The sequence below is a fragment of the Spermophilus citellus genome (genome assembly GCF_964194105.1).
Source record: "Spermophilus citellus genome assembly, contig: SCAFFOLD_53, whole genome shotgun sequence".
Classification (NCBI taxonomy): Eukaryota; Metazoa; Chordata; class Mammalia; order Rodentia; family Sciuridae; genus Spermophilus; species Spermophilus citellus.
Genome location: NW_027672727.1, coordinates 2,663,031 through 2,685,598, shown reverse-complemented (window position 1 = coordinate 2,685,598; position 22,568 = coordinate 2,663,031).

Here is a 22,568-nt window from a genome sequence, read left to right as displayed (position 1 = left end):
TCCATTTAGGGTTAGGGTTAAGGTTAGTGTTCGAGTTCAGGATACGTTTTGTATTAGGTTTAGGTTTATGGTATGTGTTAGATTAGGTTTATGGGTAGTATTAGTGTTAAGGTTAGGGTTAGTGTTAGTGTTAGGTTGTGTGTTAGGGTTAGGTTATGTTTAGGGTTAGTATTAGGGTTAGGGTTTGTGTTAGGGTTAATATTAGAGTTAGTATTAGGTTTAGGATTATTGATAGGGTTAGAGTTAGAGTTAGTTTTAGTGTTAGTGTTAGGATTAGGGTTCATGTTAGGGTTATGGTAAGGGTTAGTGTTAATGTTAGAATTCGGGTTAGGGTTTGTTTTAGCAATACTGTAAGGGTTAGGGAGAGGTTTAGTGTTAATATTAGTGTTAGATTTAGTGTTAGTGTTCTGGTTATAGTTAGGGTTAGGTTTAGGGTTTGTGTTAGGTTTAGGTTTAGGGTAAGTGTTAGATTATGTTTATGGGTAGGATTAGGTTAAGATTAGGGTTAGTGTTAGTGTTAGGGTGTGCATTAGGGTTAGTATTAGGGTTAGGGTTTGTGTTAGGGTTAATGTTAGGCTTACCATTAGGTTTAGGGTTATTGATATGGTTAGGATTAGCGTTAGTTATAGTTTTAGGGTTAGGGTTAGGATTCATGTTACAGTTATTTTAAGAGTAAATGTTAGTGTTAGAGTTAGGGTTAGGGTTAGGTTTAGCAATACTGTAAGGGTTAGGGATAGGTTTAGTGTTAGGGTTAGGGTTAAGGTTAGGGTTAGGGTTATGTGTAGAGCTAGGGTTCATGTTAGGGTTAAGGTTAGGCTTCTATTTAGGGTTAGAGGTATGTTTAATGTTACGGTTAAAATTATGTTTAGTTTTAGTGTTAGTGATAGAGTTAGTGATAGGGTTAGGGTTAGTGTTACATTTAGGATTATGGTTAGGGTTAGGTTTTATCTTAGGGTTAGTGTTATGGTTAAAGTTAGAGTTAGGTTTAGTGTTCGGGTTAGGGTAAGTTTTCAGGTTAGGTTAAAGTTTATTGTTAGGTTTTAGTTAGGTTTCATTTTAGGGACAGGGTTAGGGTGTTAGCATTAGAGTATGGGTTAAAGTTAGGGTTATGGTTAGAGTTAGTTTTAGGTTAGGGTTAGGGTTAGGGTTAGGTATAGTGTTATGTTTGGGAATACGTTTAGGGTTAGTGTTAGGGTTAGGGTTAGATTTAGTGTTAATTCTATGGTTATGGTTAGGGTTAGGGTTAGTGTTAGGGTTAGGGTTAGATTTAGTATTAAGGTACAAATTATGGTTAGGATTTGTGTTAGATTAGGGTTTAGGATATCAGGTATGGTTAGGGTTTGGGTTAGAGTTAGGGCTAGGGTTTTTTTTAGGGTTAGGGTTAGGATTTAAGTTAAAATTAGGGTTAGTGTTAGGGTTTGCATTGGGATTAGTGTTAGGGTTAGTATTAGGGTTAGATTAGGGTTTAGTTAGGGATAGTGTTAGATTTTTGGTTAAGGTTTTTTTTAGAGTTAGTGTTAAGATTATTTTTAGGTTTAAAATCAGGGTTAGGGTTAGGGTTATGGTTAGTGTTATATTTAGAGTTAGGTTTAAGGATAGGGATAGAGTTAGGGTTAGCATTAGGGTTAGGTTTAGGGTTAGTGTTAGGGTTAGCATTAGGCTTAGGGTTAGGGTTTATTTTAGATTTAGTATTCAGGTTAGGGTTGGTGTTAGTTTTAGGTTTATTATTAGGGTTAGGTTTGGTGTTAGTGTTAAGTTTATTGTTAGGTTTAGGGTTAGATTTATTTTTCACCTTATGTAAGGTTTAGGTTTAGGTCGGGTTTAGGGTTAGGATTACTGTTAGGTTTAGGATTAGGGGTAGTGTTAGGGTTAGGCTTTGCGTTAAAGTTAGGGTTATGGTTAGTGATCGGTTAGTGTTAGGGTCTGTGTGAGGTTGAGGTTTAGTGTTAGGTTTAGGGTTACATTTAGGATTAGGGTTAGGGTTAGGATTAGTGTTAGGTTAGTGTTAGGATTAGGGTTAGGTTTAGGGTTAGGTTTAGGGTTAGGTTCAGGGTTACGGTTCATGTTAGGGTTAAGGTGAGTGTTAGTGTTAGGCTTAGGGTTACAGTTAATATTAGGGTTAGTTTTAGGATTATTGTTTGTGTTCGAGTTTGCATTATGGTTAGTGTTAGGGTTAGAGTTAGATTTAGGGTTAGTGTTATGGTTAGGGTTCGTGTTAAGGATAGGGTTAGTTTTAGGGTTAGGGTTAGGTTTAGTGTTTGGATACGGATTATGGTTAGGATTAGTGTTAGGGTTAAGTTTAGGATTTCAGGTATGTGTTAGGGTTAGTGCAAGGTTTGCAGTTAAAATTAGGGTTTGTGTTAGGGCTATTGTTCTTGTTAAACTTTGTGATAGAGATAGTGTTAGGGTTAGTGTTCGGGTGATGTTTATGGTTACCGTTAGTGTTAGGTTTGGGGTTAGGGATAAGTTTAGGGTTAGTGTTAGGGTTAGGGTTATGTTTACGGTTGGGGTTGTGTTAGATTTAGGGTTAGGGTTCATTTTAGGGTTATGTTTAGCACGAGTGTTAGGGTTAGCGTTAGGTTTAGGTTTGGTGTTAATGTTTGGGTTAAGGTTAGGGTTAAGGGTATTGTTATGGGTAGTTATAGGTTTAGAGTTAGTGTTAGTGTTAGGGTTATGGTTAGTGTTGTGGATAGGTTTAGGGTTAGATTTAGAGTTAGTGTTAGTGTTAGTTTTAGGTTATGGTTAGTGTTAGCCTAAGGGCTACAGTTAGGTTTAGGGTTAGGATTTGTTTTGGGGTTAGTGTTAGGATTAGGGTTAGTTTTAAAGCTAGTATTGGATTTAGGTTTAGGGTTAATGTTAGGTTTAGTGTTAGGGTTAGGGCGAGGGTTTTTTTAGGGTTAGGGTTAGGATTTAAGTTAAAATTAGGGTTGGGGTTAGTGTTAGGGTTACAGATAGGATTATTGTTAGATTTAGGGTTAGGGTTATGTTTAGTGTTGGTGTTAGGGTTAGGCTTAAGGTTAGTCTTAGTGTTAGGGTTACTGTTAGGTTAGGTTTAAGGGTAGGGTTAGTGTTACTGTTAGGATTAGTGCTAGTGTTAGAGTTTGTGTTAGGATTCGTTTTAGGGTCAGTTTTAGGGTTAGGTTAGGGTTGTTTTAGGGTTAGTGTCAGAGTTTTGTTTGGGTTTTTTATTAGAGTTAGTGTTAGGGTTATGGTTAGATTTAAAATTAGGGTTAGGGTTATGCTTAGTGTTATATTTAGTGTTAGGTTTAAGGATAGGGATAGAGTTAGGTTAGCATTAGGGTTAGGTTTAGTGTTAGTGTTAGGGTCAGATTTAGGCTTAGGGTTAGGCTTTGTTTTAGATTTAGTGTTCAGGTTAGGGTTACTGTTATTTTTAGGTTTATGATTAGGGTTAGGTTTGGTGTTAGTGTTAGGTTTATTGTTAGGTTTAGGGTGAGGTTTATTGTTCGGCTTAGGCTAAGGTTTAAGTTTAGGTAAGGTTTAGTGGTAGGTTGATTGTTAGGTTTAGCGTTAGGGGTACTGTTAAGTTTAGGCTTTGGGTAAAAGTTAGGGTTAGTGTTAGTGATAGGGTTAGTGTTCAAATTTGTGTGAGGTTTAGGGTCAGTGTTAGGGTTAGGTTTACATCTAGGATTATGGTTAGGGTTAGGATTAGTGTAAGCTTTGGGTTAGTGTTAGGATTAACGTTAGGTTTAGTGTTAGGTTTAGGGTTACTGTTTTATGTTAGGGTTAAGGTGAGGGTTAGTGTTAGTGTTAGGTTTACAGTTAGGATTAGGGTTAATGTTAGAATTAGTGTTAGTGTTCGAATTTGCATTAGGGTTAGTGTTAGGGTTAGGGTTAGTGTTAGGGTTAGTTTTAGTATTAGGGTTAGTGTTTTGGTTAGGATTAGTGCTATTGCTTGGGTTAGGGTTAGAGTTACATTTGGGGTTAGTGTTAGGGTTAGGGTTCCAGTTCATCTTAGGTTTAGGGTTAGAGTTAGTGTTAGTGTTAGGCTTAGTCTTAGTGTTAGGGTTAGTTTTAGGGTTATGGTTAGTGTTATGGTTATAGTTAGGGTTAGGGTTAGGGGTAGTGTTAGGTTGAGGAAAGGGTTTAGGGTGTTAGTGTTAGGGTTATGTTTTGGTGTAGTGTAACAAACAGGGATAGGGTTAGGCTTAGTTTTAGTGTTAGAATTATGGTTACAGTTAGGGTTAGTGTTATGGTAAGGATTAGGAATTGGATTATGTTAAGTTTTAGGGTTAGTTTAAGAGTTAGGTTTAGGTTTAGGGTTAGGGTTGTTAGTTTTAAGGTTAGCGATAGGGTTAGGGTTAGTGTTACATTTAGGATTATGGTTAGGGTTAGATTTTGTCTTAGGGTTAGTGTTATGGTTAAGATTAGAGTTAGGTTTAGTGTTCAGGTTAGGGTAAGTTTTTGGTTTAGGTTAAAGGTTATTGTTAGGTTTTCATTAGGTTTAGTTTTAGGGACAGGTTTAGGGTAAGTGTTAGCATTAGGGTTTGGGTTAAGGTTAGGGTTATGGTTAGAGTTAGTGTTAGGTTTAGGTTTAGGGTTAGGGTTAAGATTAGGTATAGTGTTGTTTTGGGGAATAGGTTTAGGGTTTGTTTAGGGTTGGGTTAGATTTAGGGTTAGTGTTTTGGTTATGGTTAGGTTTAGGGTTAGAATTAGTATTAGGGTTAGGGTTAGTGTTAGGGTTAGTTTTAAGGTACAGATTTTGATTAGGATTAGGGTTAGGGTTAGGTTTAGTATTTTGGGTATGGTTAGGGTTATGCACGGTTAGGGTTAGGTTTAGTGTTGTGGTTAGGTTTAGGGTTTTTGTTAAGGTTAGTGTTAGGTTAGGATTGGGATTGTGGTTAGGATTTGTATTAGGGTTAGTGTTAGTTTTAGTGTTAGTGTTAGGGTTAGGGTTAGTTTTAGGGTTGGTGTTAGTGTTAGGGTTAGAAGTTGGTTTAGCAATAGTGTTAGGGTTAGGGATAGGTTTACAGTTACTCTTAGGTTTAAGGTTAGGGTGAGGGTTACTGTTATGTTTAGGGTTGGGTTTAGGAACAGGGTTAGTGTTAGGGTTAGCCTTAAGATTAGGTTTCTGTTTTGTGTTAGGGTTAACATTATGGTTAGGTTTCGGTTAGTTTTAGTGATAGTGTTAGGATTAAATTTAGTGTTAGGGTTTGGGTTGTGGTTAGATTTAGGTTCAATGTTAGGGTTACTCTTATGGTAGGTTAGTGTTTGTGTTAGGGTTAGGGTAAGACTGAGGGTTAGGTTAAAAATTAGGGTTAGGTTTAGTGTTAGGTTTAGGCTCTGGATTACGGTTAGGGTTAGAGTTAGTGTTAGGTTTGGGTTAAGGTTAGTGTTAGTATTAGGATTAGTGTTAGGGTTTGTGTTAGGGTTAGGGTTAAATTTTGTATTAGGATTAAGGTTATGGTTAGTGTTATTTTTAGGATTACCTTAAGGATTAGAGTTAGTGTTAGGATTAGTGTTAGTGTTAGGGTTTGCATTAAGGTTAGTGTTACAGTTAGGTTAGTGTTAGGATTTCTGCTAGGGTTAGAGTAAGGGTTAGTGTTAGTGTAAGGATTAGTGTTAGGATTAGGGTTAGTATTAGGGTTAGGGTTAGCATTAGTGTTATGGTTAGGGTTAAGGTTCGTCATAGTGTTAGAGTTAGAGTTAGAGTTAGGAGTAATGTTAGGGTTAAGGTTAGGGATAAGGTTAGGGTTAGGGTTAGGTTTAGGTTTAGGTATAGTGTTAGGTTTAGGAATATGTTTAGGGTTAGTTTGAGGGTTAGTGTTAGGTTTAGGGTTAGTGTTATGGTTACGGTTAGGGTTAGGGTTAGGGTTAGTGTTAGGGTTAGGGTTAGGGTTAGAGTTAGGGTTTGGTTTGGGTTAGGGTTAGGGCTAGGGATACAGTTAGTATTAGGTTTTTAATTAGGGTTAGTGTTAGTGTTAAAATTTGTGTTAGAGTTAGTGTTAGGGGTAGTGATAGGATTAGGTTTCTGATTATGTTTAGTGTAAGGGTTGAGGTTAGGGTTAATTTTAGGGTTAGGGTTAGGGTAAGTGTTAGGGTTAGTGTTAGAGTTCATGTTAGGGTTATGTTTAGCATGAGTGTTAGGGTTAGGTTTTGGTTTAGGTTTGGTGTTAGTGTTTGAGTTAGGGTTAGGGTTAGGATTAGGGTTAGGTTTGTGTTTGTGTTATGGTTATGGTTATGTTTAAATTTAGGGTTAGGGTTTAGGGTACGTTTAGTGTTAGAGTTAGCATTAGTTTTAGGTTTAGGGTTAAAGTTTGTGTTAGTGTTAGGCTTATGGTTAGGGTTAGTTTTAGGTTTAGTTTTTATGTTAGGGTTAGTGTTAGTGTCAGGGTTAGGGTTAAAATTAACAATAGGTTTAGTGTTAGGTTTAGGGTTATTGTTAGGTTTAGGCTTATGACTAGGGTTAGTTTTAGGTTTAGGGTTAAGTTTACTGTAACAGTGAGTTAGTGTTAGTTTTATGGTTATATTTTGAGTTAGGTTTAGGGTTAGTGTTAGGGTTAGGGTTAGGTTAAGTTTAGGGTTAGAGTAAGGGTTTGTGTTAGAGTTAGATTTAGGGTTAGGTTTAGGGTGTTATGGTTGGTGTTAGGTTTAGGTTTATGGTAAGTTTTAGGTTTAGGGTTAGAATTAGGGTTAAATTGGGTTTAGAGTTAGTGTTAGGGCTAAAGTTAGGTTTAGGGTTACTGTTAGGTTTAGGGTTAGGGTTAGGGTTAGGGTTATTGTTAGGGTTAGGGTTAGGATTAGGGTTATTATTATTGTTAGCATTAGGATTACTGTTAGGTCTTCTGGTTAGGGTTAGTGTCAGGGTTAGTTTCAGATTTAGGGATATGGTAAGTGTCAGTGTTAGAGTTAGAGTTAGGGATAATGTTAGGGTTCTGGATATTTTTACGGTTAGTGTTAGAATTACAATTAGGGTTAGGGTTGGTTTTAATGTTAGGTTTAGGGTTATGGTTAGTGTTAGTATTAGGGATAGATTTATAGTTAGAATTAGTGTTAAGGTTAGTTTTAGGGATGGGGTTAGTGTAAAGGTTAGGCTTTGGGTTCAGATTTGGGTTAGAGTCAGAGATAGAGTTAGGGTTTGCATTAGGGTTAGGCTTAGTGTTAGGTTTAGTGGTAGGTTTAGGGTTCGGGTTAGAGTTAGGTTTAATGTTACAATTAGATTTAGGATAGTGTTAAAGTTTGGATTAGGGTTAGGTTTAGGTTATTTCTAGGTTTAGGGTTAGTGTTAGAGTTAGTGTAAGCGTTAGAGTTAGAATTTGTGTTAGGGAGATGGTTATGGTTAGGTTTAGTGTTAGGGTAAGGGTTAGGATTAGGGTTAATTTTAGGGTTAGTGTTAGATTTAGGCTAACGGTTAGGGTTAGGTGTAGTTCTAGGATTAGGGTTAGTTTTTAGGTTAGAGTTAGTGATTAGGGTTAGTTTTTGTATTAGGGTTAGATTTAAAATAAGGGATAGGGTTAGAGTTAGTGTTAGGAATAAGAATAGGGTTAAAGGTAAGTTTAGTTTTAGTGTTATGTTTAGGGTTAGTTTCAGGTTAGGGTTAGGGTTAGGTTAGGGTTAGTGTTATAATTAGTGTCATGTTTGTGTTGGGGTTACTGTTAGTGTTATGTTCTGGATTAGGTTTAGGGTTATGATTACTGTTATGATTAGTATTAGAGTTAGAGTTAGGTTTAGGTTTAGGTTGGGTTAGTTTAAGGGTTAGAGGTATGGTTGGTTTCAGGTTTAGGGTTAGGTTTAGAGTGAGGGTTAGGGTTAGGGATAGAGTTAAAGTTAGTATTAGTGCTAGGGTTAGGGTTAGTGTAAGGGCTAGGTATAGGGTTTGGATTAGGGTTAGGGTTAGGGTTAGAGTTAGTGTTAAGTTTTGGGTTAGGTTTAGGGTTAGGATAATGTTAGGTTAAGTTTTATGTTTAGTGTTAGGGTTATGGTTAGGTTATTCATAGGGTTAGGGTAAGGTTAAGGTTTATTTTAGTGTTATGGTTAGGGTTTGAGTGAGGATTAGTGTTAGAGTAAGAATTAGGGTAAGTGTTAGGGTTAGGTTTAGGGATAGTTTATGTGTTAGGGGTAGGGTTAAGAGTGTTAGGTTTAAGATTGTTGTTAGGGTATTGTAAGGATTAGGGTTAGGATTAGGTTTACGGTGGGTAAGTGTTAGAATTAAGGTTAGAGTTACAGTTGGTATTAGTGTTGGAGTTATGGTTAGGATTATGGTTAGCTACTTCAAAAGGGAACAAAACATAGAAAGTCCATTGACAACTAATTGAATGTATCAATTTTCAAGCAGCTAGCAAAAACCGTGTTTGATTTAGAATTCCAAATGGAAGTATACCTATAGTGGAAAACGAAGTGAAACCTAAATATTCAAAGTATTTCTGCAAACGAATGCTTTAACCTAGAAGAACAAAACTTGGGGAGCCACGTGCAATTAGAGTACTGATGATTTCTGCAACGTAACCACAAGATCGGGTGAAAAAATATTTGCTGGAAGTGCAGGAAACTCGGTGTTCTGGGGAAGCTTGGCAAATGCTTTCAAATGAGTGATTTTTCCTTGCCTCTGCTTAAGGCTACTGCAAGAGGAAACAAAGCATAGAGAGTGCTCTGAGAACTGATTCAGTGTGTCAAGGTTTAAGCAATTAGCACAAACCTTGTTTGATTCAGAGTTCCTACTGCATCTATCTCTCTATATAAAAAAAAAAATGAAGTGAAACCTAACATTTCAAATGTTCCTGCAAAGAAACGATCAACCTAGAAGATTGAAATTTGGGGGCCCAAGTGCGACTGCAGTACCGATCTTTACAGCCAAGTATCATCAAGATTGAGTGAAAAAGTATTTGCTGGGATTTCAGTAAACTCGGAGTTCTGTGGAAGCTTGACAAATGCTTTCAAATGAAAGTGATTTTTCCTTGCCTCTGCTTAAGGCTACTGCAAAAGGAAAAGAAGAATAGAGAGGGCACTGAGAACTAATTGAGCATGTCAAGGATCAAGCAGCTAGAACAAACCCTGTTTGATTTAGAGTTCCAACTGGGAGTATACCTACTGGGAAAAATGAAGTGAAACCTAAAAATTCAGAGTTCCTGCAAACGAACACTTTAACATAGAAGTACGAAATTAAGGGAGCCAAGTGTGCCTGGAGTACAGATGATTCCTGGAACGTATCAACAAGATTGTGTGAAAGAAAATAATTGCTGGAATGTCAGTAAACTTGGAGTTCTGTGGAAGCTTGGCAAACGCTTTCAAAGCAAAGTGATTTTTATGTTGCCTCTGCTTAAGGATACTGCAATAGAAAACAAAGTACACAGAGTCACAGACAACTAATTGATTGTGTCAAGTTTCAAGCAGCTAGCACAAACCCTGTTTGATTTAGAGTTCCAACTGGGAGTATACCTACTGGGAAAAATGAAGTGAAACCTAAAAATTCAGAGTTCCTGCAAACGAACACTTTAACATAGAAGTACGAAATTAAGGGAGCCAAGTGTGCCTGGAGTACAGATGATTCCTGGAACGTATCAACAAGATTGTGTGAAAGAAAATAATTGCTGGAATGTCAGTAAACTTGGAGTTCTGTGGAAGCTTGGCAAACGCTTTCAAAGCAAAGTGATTTTTACGTTGCCTCTGCTTAAGGATACTGCAAGAGAAAACAAAGTACACAGAGTGCACAGACAACTAATTGATTGTGTCAAGTTTCAAGCAGCTAGCACAAACCCTGTTTGATTTAGAGTTCCAAATGGGCATATACCTATTGGGGAAAACGAAGTGAAACCTAAAAATTAAAAATGCTCCTGCAAATGAATGCTTCAACCTAGAAGAACTAAATTTGTGGGGCCAAGTGGGACTGGAGTACCGATCTTTACCACCAAGTGTCATCAAGATGGGGTGAAAAAAAATACTTGCTGGGATTTCAGGAAACTTGGAGTTCTGTAGAAGCTTGGCAAATTCTTTCAAATGAAAGTGATTTTTCCTTGACTCTGCTTAAGGCTACTGCAATAGGGAACAAAACTTAGAGAGTGCACTGAGAACTAATTCAGTGTGTCATTTCAAGGAGCTAGCACAAACCGTGTTTGATTTACAGTTCCAACAGCATCTATCCCTACATGGGTAAACGAAGTGAAACCTAAAATTTCAAAGTGGTTCTGCAAATGAACGCTTCAACCTAGAAGATCAAAATTTGGGGGCCCAAGTGTGCCTGGAGTATTGATCATTATGGCCAAGTATCAAAAACATCGGGTGAAAAAAATATTTGCTAGTATTTCAGTAAACTCGGAGATACGTGGAAGCTTGGAAAACGCTTTCAAATGAAAGTGATTTTTCATTGCCTCTGCTTAAGGCTACTGAAAGAGGGAAAAACGTTTAGAAAGTGCACTGAGAACTAATTCAGTGTGTCACGTTTTAAGTAGCTAGCACAATCCATGTTTGATTTAGAGTTCCAAATGCCTCTATCGCTATAGGGGAAAATGAAAATAAACCTAAAATTTCAGTGTTCCTACAAAGAAATGATCAACCTAAAATATCAAAATTGGGAGGCCCTATTGCAACTGGAATATCGATCTTTACCACCAAGTATCATCAATATCAGGTGAAAAAATATTTGCTGGGAGTTCAGTAAACTCGGAGTTTGGTGGAAGCTTGGCAAACACATTCAAATGGAATTGATTTTTCCTTGCCTCTGCTTAGGGCTACTGCAAGAGGAAACAAAGCATAGAGAGCTCTCTGAGAACTAATTCATTGTTTCAAATTTCAAGGGGCTAGCACAAACCATGTTTCACTTAGAGTACCAAGTGAGAGTATACCTATAGTGTAAAACAAAATGAAAACTAAAAATTCAAAGTGTTCCTACAAACGAACGCTTCAACCTGGAAGTACAAAATTTGGGGAGCCAAGTGTGGCTGGAGAACAGATGATTCATGGAATGTATCAACCAGATCGATGAAAAAAAATATTTGCTGGGATTTCAGTAAATTCGCAGTTCTGTGGAATCTTGGCAAAAACTTTCAAATGAAGGTGATTTTCCCTTGCCTCTGCTTAAGACTACTGCAAGAGGGAACAAAGCATAGCGAGGGCACTGACAACTAATTAAGTGTGTCACGTTTCAAGCAAAGAGCACAAACCCTGTGTAATTTAGAGTTCCAACTGAAAGTATACCTATTGGGGTAAACGAAGTGAAAATTAAAAATTCAAAGTGTTCCCGAAAACAAACGCTTCAACCTAGAAGAACTAAATTTAGGGGAGCCAAGTTGGAATAGATTACCGATCTTTACTGCCAAGTATCATCAAGATCGGGTGAAAAAATATTTGCTGTGATTTCAGTAAACTCGGCGTTCTGTGGAAGCTTGGCAAACACTTTCAAATGAAAGTGATTTTTCCTTGCCTCTGCTTAAGATTACTGCAACAGGGAACAAAGCATAGAGAATGCACTGACAACTAATTGAGACTGCAAGTTTCAAGCAGCTAGCACAAACCGTGTTTGATTTGGAGTTCCAACAGCATCTATCCCTATAGGGGAAAACAAAGTGAAACCTAAAATGTTAAAGTGTTCCTGTAAAGGAACGCTTCAACCTAGAAGATGGAAATTTGGGGCCCATGTGCGACTGGATTACGGATCATTATGCCCAAGTATCAAAAAGATCCGGGGAAAAAAATATTTGCTGATGTTTCAGTAAACTCGGAATTCTGTGGAAGCTTGGCAAAGGCTTTCAAATGAAACTGATTATTCCTTGTCTCGGCCTAAGGCTACTGAAAGTGGGAAAAAAGCATAGAGAGTGCATAGAAATAATTGAGTGTGTCTAGTTTCAAGCAGCTAGCACAAACCATGTTTGATTTAGAGTTCCAACTGCATCTATTCCTCTATAGGGGAAAACAAAGTGAAACCTAAAAATTCAAAGTGTTCCAGAAAACGACTACTTCAACCAAGAAAAACAAAATTTGGGGGGCCAAGTGGGACTGGAGTACTGATCCTTACCACTGAGTATCATCAAGATTGGGTGAAAAAATGTTTGCTGGGATTGCAGGAAACTCGATGTTATGGGGAAACTTGGCAAACACTTTCAAAAGAAAATGATTTTTTTCTTGCCTCTGATTGAGGCTACTTCAAGAGGGAACAAACAATAGAGAACACTCTGAGACCCAATTCAGTGTGTCAAATTTCAAGCAGCTAGCAGAAACCATTTTTCTTTAAGAGTTCCAACTGGGGGTATAAGTATAGGGGAAAACGAAGTGAAACCTAAAAATTCAAAGTGTTCCTACAAATGAACGCTTTAACCTAGAAGCACAAAATTTGGGGAACCAAGTGTGGCTGGAGGACAGATGACTACTGGAATGTAGAAAGAAGATTGGGTGAAAAATATATTTGCTGGGATTTCAGTAAACTTGGAGTTCACTGGAAGCTTGGCAAACGCTTTCAAATGAAATTGTGTTTTCCGTGGCTCTCCTTTGGGCTACTTCAAGAGAGAAAAAAGCATAGAGAGTGCACTGAGAACTAATTTAGTTTGTAAAGTTTCAAGAAGCTAGCACAAACCATGTTTGATTTAGAGATCCAAATGCATCTATCACTTTAAGCGAAAAAACAGTGAAAAATAAAATTTCAAAGAGTTTTTGCAATGGAACGCTTCAACCTAGAAGATCGAAATTTGGGGGACTAATTGAGATTGGTGTACTGATCATTAACGCCAAGTATAATCAAGATTGGGTGAAAAATTATTTGCTGAGATTTCAGGAAACTCATAGTTTTTTGGAAGCTTGGCAATCCCTTTCAATGAAAGTGTTTTTTGCCATTCTGTGCTTAGGAATACTTCAAGAGGAAACAAATTATAGAGACAAAACTGGGAAGTACTTTATTGTGTCAAGTTTCAAAGAGCTAATACAAACCATGATGGATTTAGAGTTCCAAATTCGTCTATCTATATAGGAGAAAAGAGAGTGAAACCTAGAATTGTAAAGTGTTACTGCAAACGAACTCTTCAATTTAGAAGAATGAAATTTGGGGGACCAAGTGCGAGAGGTGTACTGATCATTAATACCAAGCATGATCAAGATTGGGTGAAAAAACATTTGCTGAGATTTCAGTAAACTTGTAGTTTTTTGGAAGCTTGGTAACCCGTTTCAAATGAAAGTGTTTTTTGCCCATCTCTGCTTAGGGCTTATTGAAGAGGAAACAAACCATACAGATAGAAATTAGAACTACTTTACTGTGTCAAGTTTCAAGGAGCGAGCCCAAACCGTGTGTGATTTAGAGTTCTAAATTCATCTATCAATATAGGAGAAACCAGAGAGAAACCTAAAAATTCCAACTGTTACTGCAAACCAATGCTTCAACCTAGAAGAACGAAATTTGGTGAGCCAAGTGGGTTTGGTGTACTGATCATTACTTCCAAGTATCATCAAGATTGGGTGAAATAATATTTGCTGATATTTCAGGAAACTAGTAGTTTGTTGGAAGCTTGGCAACTCTTACAATGAAATTGTTTTTCGCCAGTCTCTGCTTAAGGCTTCTTGAATAGGAAACAAATCTTACAGATAGAACTTAGAACTACTATATTGTGTCAAGTTTCAAGAAGCTAGCACAAACCCTGTTTGATTTAGAGTTCCAACTAAAACTATCAATATAGGAGAAAACAGAGAGAAACCAAAAAATTCAAACTGTTACTGAAAATGAACACTTCAACCTAGAGGAACGAAATTTGGGGGAGTAATTGAGATTGGTGTCCTGATCCTTAAAGGCAAGTATGATCAAGATTGGGTGAAAAATCATTTGCTGAGATTTCAGGAAATTCGTAGTTTTTTGGAAGCTTGGCAACCTCTTTCAAACAAAAGTTTTTTTCATCAATCTCTGCTTAGGGCTTTTTGAAGAAGAAACAAACCATACAGACAGAACTTAGAACTACTTTATTGTGTCACATTTCAAGGAGCTAGCACAAACCGTGTTTGACGTAGAGTTCCAACTACATCTATCAATATAGGAGAAAACAGAGGGAAACCTAAAAATTCAAACGGTTACTGGAAATGAATGCTTCAACCTAGAAGAATGAAATTTGGGGGACCAAGTGCGAGTGGTGTACTGATCATTAACACCAAGTATGATCAAGATTGGGTGAAAAAAAACCTTTGCTGAGATTTCAGGAAACTAAAAGTTTTTGGAAGCTTGGCAACCCTTTCAATATTATTTTTTTTTGCCAGTCTCTGCTTAGGGCTTCTTCAAGAGGAAACAAACCATAGAGATAGAACTTAGAACTACTATATTGTGTCAAGTTTCAAGGAGCTAGCACAAACCATGTTTGAGTTAGAGTTCCAAATACATCAATCAATATAGGAGAAAATAGAGTGAATACAAAAAAATCAAACTGTTACTGAAAACAAACTCTTCAACATAGAAGAACGAAATTTGGGGAACTAATTGAGATTGGTGTACTGATCCTTAATGCGAAGTATGATCAAGATTGGGTGAAAAAACATTGGCTGAGATTTAGGGAAACTTGTAGTTTTTTGGAAGCTTGGCAACACCTTTCAAATGAAAGTGTTTTTCTTCAGTGTCTGCATAGGGCTTCTTGAAGAGGAAACAAACCATGCAGATAGAACTTAGAACTACTTTATTGTGTCAAATTTCAAAGAGCTAGCACAAACCGTGTTTGATTTAGAGTTCCAAATTCCTCTATGAATATACAAGAAAACAAAGTGAAACCTAAAAATTCACACTGTTACTGCAAACGAACGCTTCAACCTAGAAGAACAAAATTTGTTGAACTAAGTGTGAGTGGTGTACTGATCATTAATGCCAAGTATGATCAAGATTGGGTGAATAAACATTTGCTGAGATTGCAGGAAACTCATAGTTTTATGGAAGCTTGGTAACCCCATTAAAACCGAAGTGGTTTTCGTCAGTCTGTGCTTAGGGCTACTTCAAGAGGAAATATATCATAGAGCCAAAACTGAGAAGTACTTTATTTTGTCAAGTTTCAAGGAGCTACTGCAAACCATGTTGGATTTAGAGTTCCAAATTCATCTATCAATATAGGAGAAAACAGTGTAAAACCTAAAAATTCAAACTTTTACTGGAAAGGAATTCTTCACCTAGAAAATTGAAATTTGGTGAGCCAAGTGAGATTGGTGTACTGATCATTACTGCTAAGTATCATCGATTTTGGGTGAAAAAATGTTTGCTCATGTTTCAGGAAACTCAAAGTTTTTTGGAAGCTTGGCAACCACTTTCAATGAAAGTGTTTTTCGCCAGTCTCTGCTTAGGGCTACAACAAGAGGAAACAAATAATAGAGACAAAACTGAGAAGTTCTTTATTTTTCCAAGTTTCAAAGAGCTACTACAAACCATGTTGGATTTAGAGTTCCAAATTCATCTATCTATATATGAGAAAACAGAGTTCAACTTAGAAATTCAGAGTGTTACTGCAAACGAATGCTTCAATCTAGAGGAAAAAATTTGGGATAGCAAGTGCGAGTGGTGTACTGATCCTTAACGCCAATTATGATCAAGGTTGGGTGAAAAATCATTTGCTGAGATTTCAGGAAACTTATAGTTTTTTGGAAGCTTGGCAACCCCTTTCAGAAAAAAGTTTTTTTTTTTCTTCAGTCTCTGCTTAGGGCTTTTTGAAGAGGTAACAAACCATAGAGACAGAATTTAGAACTACTTTATTGTGTCATGTTTCAAGGAGCTAGCACAAACCGTGTTTGACTTAGAGTTCCAACTACATCTATCAATATAGGAGAAAACAGAGTGAAACCTAAAAATTCAAACAGTTACTGCAAACGAACACTTCAACCTAGAAAAACAAAATTTGGGGGACCAAGTGCGAGTGGTGTACTGATCATAAACGCCAAGTATGATCAAGATAGTGTGAAAAAAACTTTGCTGAGATTTCAGAAAACTAGTAGTTTGTTGGAAGCTTGGCAACCTTGTCAATGAAATTGTTTTTTGCCAGTCTCTGCTTAGGGCTTCTTCAAGAGGAAACAAACTGTACAGATAGAACTTAGAACTACTATATTGTTTCAAGTTTCAAGGAGCTAGCACAAACCGTGTTTGATATAGAGTTACAACTACATCTATGAATATAGGAGAAAACAGAGTGAAACCAAAAAATTCAAACTGTTAATGAAAATGAACGCTTCAAACTAGAAGAACGAAATTTGGGGGACTAATTGATATTGCTGTCCTGATCCTTAATGCCAAGTATGATTAAGATTGGCTGAAAAAACTTTTGCAGAGATTTCAGGAAACTCGTAGTTTTTTGGAAGCTTGGCAACCCCTTTCAAATGAAAGTGTTTTCGTCAGTGTCTGCATAGGGCTTCGGGAAGAGGAAACAAATTATACAGATAGAAATTAGAACTACTTAATTGTGTCAAATTTCAAAGAGCTAGCACAAACTGTGTTTCATTTAGAGTTCCACATTCCTCTATCAATAAAGGAGAAAACAAAGTGAAACCTAAAATTCACACTGTTACTGCAAACGAACGCTTCAACCCCGAAGAACAAAATTTGGGGAACCAAGTGCGAGTAGTATACTGATCATTAACACCAAGTATGATCAAGATTGGGTGAATAAAAATTTGCTGAGATTGCAGGAAACTCGTAGTTTTTTGGAAGCTTGGTAAACCCTTTAAAACCAAAGTGTTTTTTTTTCAGTCTCTGCTTAGGGCTAATTCAAGATGAAACACATCATAGAGACAAACCTGAGAAGTACTTTATTGTGTCAAGTTTCAAGGAGCTACTGCAAACCATGTTGGATTTAGAGTTCCAAATTCATCTATCAATATAGGAGAAAACAGTGTAAAACCTAAAAATTCAAGCTGTTACTGAAAAGGAATTCGTCAACCTAGAAAAACGAAACCTGGTGAGCCAAGTGGGATTGGTGTGCTGATTATTATGACTAAGTATTATCAATTTTTGGTGAAGAAATATTTGCAGTGATTTCAGGAAACTCGTAGTTTTTTTGAAGCTTGGCAACCCTTTTCAATGAAAGTGTTTTTCGCCAGTCTCTTCTTAGGACTACTTTAAGAGGAAACAAATAATAGAGACAAAAGTGAGAAGTACTTTATTTTCCCAAGTTTCAAAGAGCTACTACAAACCATGTTGGATTTAGAGTTTCAAATGCATGTATCTATATAGGAGAAAACAGGGTGAAACCTAAATATTCAAACTGTAACTGCAAACGAACGCTTCAACCTAGAACAAAATTTGGTTAGCCAAGTGGGATTGGTGTACTGATTATTATTACCAAGTATCATCAAGATTGGGTGAAAAAATATTGGTAGAGATTTCAGGAAACGCGTAGTTTTTTGAAGCTTAACAACCCTTTTCAATGAAACTGTTTTTCGCCAGTCTCTGCTTACAGCTACTTCAAGAGGAAACAAACCATAGAGACAAAACTGAGAACTACTTTATTTTGTCAACTTTCAAAGAGCTACTACAAACAATGTTGGATTCAAAGTTCCAATTCATCTATGTATATAGGAGTAAAAAGAGTGAAACCTAAATATTCAAACTGTTACTGCAAACAAACGCATCAACCTAGAAGAACAAAATTTGATTAGTCAAGTGGGATTGGTGTTCTGATGATTAACACCAAGTATCATCAAGATTGGTTAAAAAAATATTTGCGGAGATTTCAAGAAACTCATAGTTTTTTAGAAGCTTGGAAACTTCTTTCAATGAAAGTGTTCTTCGCCTGTCTCTGCTTAGGGATACTTCAAAGGAAACAAAACAGAGAGAAAAAACTTAGAACTACTTTATTTTGTCTAGTCTCAAAAAGCTAACACAAACCAGGTTGGATTTAGAGTTCCGAACACATGTATCTATATAGGAGTAAACAGAGTGAACCTAAAAATTTAAGCTATTACTGCAAACGACCATTTCAACCTAGAAAAACGAAATTTGGTGAGCCAAGTGGGATTGGTGTACTGATCATTACCACTAAAAATCATCAAAATTGGGTGAAAAAACAATTTGCTTATATCTCAGGACACTAATAGTTTTTCGGAATCTTGGAAACCCTTTTCAATGAAAGTGTATTTGCCAGTCTCTGCTTAGGGCTACTTCAAGAGAAAACAAATAATAGAGGCAAAACTGAGAACTACTTTATTTTGTCAAGTTTCAAACGTCAACCACAAACCATGTTGGATTTAGAGTTCCAAATTCATCTATCTATATAGGAGTTAACAGAGTGAAACCTAAAATTTAAAACCGTTACTGCAAACGACCGTTTCAAACTAGAAGAACCAAATTTGGTTAGCCAAGTGGGATTGGTATACTGATCATTAACACGAAGTATCATCGAGATTGGGTGAAAAAATATTTGCTGATATCTCAGGGAACTCATAGTTTTTGGGATGCTTGGCAACCAATGTCAATGAAAGGGTTTTTCGCCAGTTTCTGCTTAGGGCTACATCAAGAGGAAACAAGCCATAGAAAAAAAAACTGAGAACTACTTTATGTTGTCAAATTTCAAAGAGCTACTACAAACCATGTTGGCATCAGAGTTAAATATTCATCTATGTATTTAGGAGAAAACACAGTGAATCCTAAATCTTCAAACTGTTACTGCAAAGGAACGCATCAACCTAGAAGATCAAAAATTGGTTAGCCAAGTGAGATGGGTGTACTGAGTATTACAACCAAGTATCCTCAAGATCATGTGAAAACATATTTGCTGAGACTTCAGAAAACTCGTAGTTTATTGGAAGCTTGGCAACCCCCTTGGAGAAAGAGTTTTTGTCCAGTCTCTGTTTAGGACTACTTCATGAGGAAACAAAACATAGAGACAAAACTGAGAACTTATTTATTTTGTCAAGTTTCAAAGAGCTACTGCAACCATGTTGAATTTAGAGTTCCACATTCAACTATGTATACAGGAGAAAAAAGAGTGAAACCTAAAAATTCAAACTGTTACTGCAAACGAATTCTTCAACATAGAAGAACGAAAATTGGTGAGCCAAGTGTGATGGCTTTACTGATCATACCACGAATTATCATCAAGATTGTTGAAAAAGTGTTTGCGGAGATTTCAGAAAACTCATAGCTTTTGGAAGCATCACAACCCCCTTGAATGAAAGTGTTTTTCTCCAGTCTCTATTTAGGGCTACTTCACGAGGAAACAAACCATAGAGACAAAACTGTGAACTACTTTATATTGTCAAGTTTCAAAGGGCTACTACAAACCAGGTTTATTTAGAGTTCCATATTCATCTATCTCTATAGGAGAAAACACAGTGAATTCTAAAAATTCAAACTGTTACTGCAAACGAACGCTTCAAGCTAGAAAATCGAAAATTGGTGAGCCATGTGAGATTGGTGTACTGATTTTACAACCAAGTATCCTCAAGATAGTGTGAAAACATATTTGCTGAGATTTCAGTAAACTCTTGTTTATTGGAAGCTTGGCAACCACCTTGGATGAAAGTGTTTTTCTCCAGTCTCTGTTTAGGACTATTTCAAGAGGAAACAAATCATAGAGACAAAACTGAGAACTACTTTATATTGTCAAGTTTCAAAGAGCTACAAGAAACCATGTTGGATTCAGTGTTCCATATTCATCTATCTATATAGGAGAAAACACTGTGAATCCGAAAAATTTAAACTGTTACTGTAAACGAATGCTTCAATCTAGAAGATCGAAAATTTATGCGCCAAGTGGGATTGGTGTATTGTTCATTACAACCAAGTATCATCAAGTTCGGGTGAAAAATTCTTCCTGAGTTTTCACAAAACTCGTAGTTTTTTAGAAGCTTAGCAACCCCTTTCGATGAAAGGGTTTATCGACAGTCTCTGCTTAGGGATAATTCAAGAGGAAACAAACCATAGAGACAAAACTGAGAACTAATTTATTTTGTCAAGTTTTAAAGAGCTACTACAATCCATGTTGAATTTAGAGTTCCATATTCAAATATCTGTAAAGGAGAAAACAGTGTGAATTTAGAGTTCCATGTTCAGCTATCTATATAGGAGACAACAGAGTGCAACCTAAAAAATCAAACTGTTACTTCAAACGAACGCTTCAACCTAGAAGAACGAAAATTGGTGATCCAAGTGGGATTGGTTTACTGATCATTACAACCCAGTATAATCAATATCGGGAGAAAAATATTTGCTGAGATTTCAGAAAACTCTTAGGTTTTTGGAAGCTTGGCAACCCCTTTCGATGAAAGTGTTTTTCGCCAGTCTGTGCTTAGGGCTACTTCTCGAGGAAACAAATATAGAGACAAAACTGAGAACTAATATATTTTGTCAAGTTTCAAAGAGCTACTACAATCCATGTTGAAGTTAGAGTTCCATATTCATCTATCTATATAGGAGGAAACAGTGAAACCTAAAATTCAAAGTGTTACTGCAAATGGACGCTTCAACCTAGAAGAACGAAAAGTGGTGAGCGAAGTGGGATTGGTGTACTGATCATTATATCCATGTATCATCAGGATTGTTCAAAATTTGTTTGCGGAGATTTCAGAAAACTCCTAGTTTATTGGAAGCTTGGCAACCCCCTTGGATGAAAGTGTTTTTCTTCAGAATCGGTTTAGTGCTACTTCACGAGGAAACAATCCATAGAGACAAAACTGAGAACTAATTTATTTTGTCAAGTTTCAAAGAGCTACTGCAATCCATGTTGGATTTAGAGTTAAATATTCAACTATCTATATAGGAGAAAACAGAGTGCATCCTAAAATTTCAAACTCTTACTTCAAACGAACGCTTCAAACTAGAGGAAGGAAAATTGCTGAGCCATGTGGGATTGGTGTACTGATCATTAAAACAAAATATCTTCAAGATCGGGTGAAAAAATACTTGCTGAGATTTAAGAAAACTCGTAGTTTTTTAGAAGCTTGGCAACCCATTTCGATGAAAGGGTTTTTCGCCAGTCTCTGCTTAGGGCTACTTGAAGAGGAAAGAAACCATAGTGACAAAACTGAGAACTAATTTATTTTGTCAAGTTTTAAAGAGCTACTACAATAATTGTTGAATTTAGACTTCCACATTCAACTATTTATATAGGAGAAAACAGAGTGAAACCTATGAATTTAAACTGTTACTGCAAATGAACGCTTCAACCTAGAAGCACGAAAAGTGGTGAGCCAAGTGGGATTGGTATACTGATCATTATATACAAGTATAATCAAGATTGGTGAAAAAGTGTTTGTGGAGATTTCATAAAGCCTGTAGTTTATTGGAAGCTTGGCAACCCCCTTGGATGGAAGTGTTTTTTTTCCAGTCTCTGCTTAGGGCTTTTCGCGAGGAAACAAATCATAGAGACAATACTGAGAACTAATTTATTTTTTTCAAGTTTCAAAGAGCTACAACAATCCATGTTGAATTTAGAGTTCCATATTCAACTATCTATATAGAAGAAAACACAGTGAATCCTAAAAATTCAAACTGTTTCTGCAAACGAACACTTCAACCTAGAAGATCGAAAATTGGTGAGCCAAGTGGGATTGGTGAACTGATCATTACAACCCAGTATCATCAAGATCGGGTGAAAAAATATTTGCTGAGATTTCAGAAAACTCGTAGTTTTTGGAATCTTGGCAACCCCTTTCGATGAAAGGGTTTTTCGCCAGACTTTGATTAGGGCTACTTCAGGAGAAAACAAAGCACAGAGACAAAATTGAGAACTTCTTTATATTGTCAAGTTTCAAAGAACTACTACAAACCATGTTTATTTAGAGTTCCATATACATCTATCTATATAGGAGAAAACACAGTGAATCCGAAAAATTCAAACTGTTACTGCAAACGAACGCTTCAACCTAGAAGAACAAAAAGTGGTGAGCGAAGTGGGATTGGTGTACTGATCATTACCACGAATTATCATCAACATTGTTGAAAAAGTGTTTGCGGAGATTTCAGAAAAATCGTAGCTTTTGGAAGCATGGCAACCCCCTTAAATGAAAGTGTTTTTCTCCAGTCTCTGTTTGGGGATACTTCACGAGGAAACAATACATAGAGAGAAAACAGAGAACTACTTTATATTGTCAAGTTTCAAAGAGCTACTTCAAACCATGTTGGATTCAGAGTTCTATATTCATTTATCTATATAGGAGAAAACACAGTGAATCCTAAATCTTCAAACTGTTACTGCAAAGGAACGCTTCAACCTAGAAGATCAAAAAATTGGTGAGCCAAGTGAGATTGGTGTACTGGTTTTACAACCAAGTATCCTCAAGATCGTGTGAAAACATATTTGCTGAGATTTCTGAAAAATCGTAGTTTATTGGAAGCTTGGCAACCCCCTTGGATGAAAGTGTTTTTCTCCAGTCTCTGTTTAGGACTAATTCACGAGGAAACAAATCATAGAGAAAAAAGTGAGAACTAATTTATTTTGTCAAGTTTCAAAGAGCTACTACAATCCATGTTGAATTTAGAGTTCCATATACAACTATCTATATAGGAGAAAACAGACTGAATCCTAAAAATTCAAACTGTTACTGACAACGAATGCTTCAGCCTAGAAGATTGAATATTGGTGAGCCAAGTGCGATTGGTGTACTGATCATTACAACCCAGTATCATCAAGATCGGGTGAAAAACTACTTGCTGAGATTTCAGAAAACTCGCAGTTTTTTAGAAA